Below are 2,115 nucleotides of genomic sequence, written 5' to 3' on the forward strand. Positions count from 1 at the left end.
CCACCCCCCAAATCCTGGGTGCGCCTGGCTCTGCCGCTGCGCCACTCCTAAACCCAGCTGGAGCCTAAACCCACACTTCCAAACGTGGCGGGCTTGCCCACATCCAAGATTCCATCCTACGGCGAAAGATAATCAGCCCTTTTGAATTTCCTTCTCTGGGCTCTCCTTCCTCCTCACCCCACCAGAGCTTGTAGTAATTAGTTATCGTTTCCCTTTAAGTAGGGAAACCAATTCTGTTGATACAACCAAGTAGATCTGGAAATAATTAACAGTATTTGGGGGCAGTTAAACATGTCTCAAGGCCACGCTGTATGTATGGGCAGGGATGGTTTATCAAGAGTTTAGCCAAGAAGCAGCAGTGAGGACACCCTGCATGGGTAGACGGTGCTGTAAGAGTGTTCCCTCTGTTTGATAAAAATTACAATAGCTCTTTTTTCTTCACCTCGTCATTGCTGTGATTCAGACAATCTCTGAGTTTGAAAAGGAGATAGAGCTACTTCAGACACAGAAGATAGACGTGGAAAAACATGTGCAGTCGCAAAAGCGGGAAATGAGAGGTAACAAAACTATGAGGCACCTAGCCCATGGGTGCAGACTGAATGTGTCATAAGTGTCACTGGTGAGGAAATGCTCCTTTGACTGGCATGAGGCTGGTTGGTTAGCTGGTTGGTTGGGTATATGGCAAGCTGACTAGCTGGTTGGCTCCGTAGCTAGTTGGTTGGTTGGTTGGTTGGTTGGTTGGTTGGATAGCTGGTGGGTTAAATAGCTGGTCAGTTTCTTGGCTGATGGGATGGTTAGCTGGAGACTCTGTGAAGGTAACTGGGCCCTAGAAAGGGAACGGGAGAAATCAGGCAAGAATGTAATTTATACCAGCTCTGCCTTTTCCTCTCAGAAAAGATGTCGGAGATCACCAAGCAACTTCTCGAAAGCTATGACATTGCAGACGTGAGAAGCAGGTAATCATTTTTGCATTATCAAACATTTAGAAACGTGTAACACAATGAGAGAGATGATAGACTTTCTTACCCTCCTTATTTTCCAGGCTGTCTGTGGAAGATTTGGAACATTTAAATGAGGATGGAGAACTTTGGTTTGCTTATGAAGGACTAAAGAAAGCAACCCGGTAAGGAATTCCCCCAGGGTTTCTTTTTCCCCCAGAGATAATAAGACTATGGAAAGTGAAAAGTTTGTCTTACATAGATTTGATACATAAAATAACTTCTTACAGTAGAATGATCTAATAATCACTGGAAATATTTCTTTGAGTAATTGGTAACAGAACACTCTTTATGGGATAAAATGCTGAGTAATAAAACGCATAACCTATATAGTAAAACTGATTATATCAAACTAGAGGCCTGGTGCACAAAAATTCGTGCACTCGGGGGGCGGGGGTCCCTCAGCCCAACCTGTATTCTCTGGCAGTCTGGGACCCCTCGGGGGATATCCACCTGCCAACTTAGGCCTGCTCCCCGGGGGATCAGGCGTAAGCTGGCAGTCAGACATTCCTCTGGCAGCCCAGGAGCCCTCGTGGGATGTCCGACTGTGTCTTAGGCCCCCTCCCCACAGGGAGCAGGCCTAAGCTGCACTCAGACATCCTTAGCACTGCCGAGGAGGCAGGAGAGGCTCCCGCCACTGCCACTGCGCTTACAGCCGTCAGCCCAGTCTGTGGCTGAGTGGAACTCCCGCTGTGGGAGCGCACTGACCACCAGGGGCTGGTTGAGCTGTGCGTGTCATAGCAACTGGTCGTTCCGGGTTGTTCCGCTGTTAGGGTCAATTTACATATTACCCTTTTATTATATAGGACTAAAGGCCCGATGCACGAAATTCGTGCAAGAGTAGGATTTCCTTCCCCTGGCTACTGGCACTGGCTTCCCTCTGGCACCCAGGACCCGGGATTCCCTCGCAGCCCCGGCTTCGTCTAAAAGGTCGTCTGGAAGGACGTCCAGTCTAATTAGTATATTACGCTTTTATTATTATAGATAAGGTAGCCAGTGTTGCTATAGACAAATAGATGTGTTTAAATTTAAAGAGTTTGATGCATTTTTTTACATGAATAAACTTTACTTATAGAGTAGTGCTAGGCTTACAGTAAAATTGAGCAAAAGTTCAGAG

At 46.9% G+C, this 2,115-nt stretch overlaps 1 long non-coding RNA gene across 1 annotated transcript; it reads left to right on the forward strand.

Annotated features, from left to right (window-relative positions):
- The first annotated feature begins 433 nt into the window (after nucleotides 1–433).
- On the forward strand, nucleotides 434–1,154 carry LOC102259027. Its single transcript, XR_313928.2, has 3 exons — nucleotides 434–557; nucleotides 893–956; nucleotides 1,043–1,154. It is a non-coding gene; the product is annotated as an uncharacterized LOC102259027 (long non-coding RNA).
- Nucleotides 1,155–2,115: the final 961 nt, after the last annotated feature.

The sequence above is a fragment of the Myotis brandtii genome, unplaced genomic scaffold, assembly GCF_000412655.1.
Source record: "Myotis brandtii unplaced genomic scaffold, ASM41265v1 scaffold36607, whole genome shotgun sequence".
Taxonomy (NCBI): domain Eukaryota; kingdom Metazoa; phylum Chordata; class Mammalia; order Chiroptera; family Vespertilionidae; genus Myotis; species Myotis brandtii.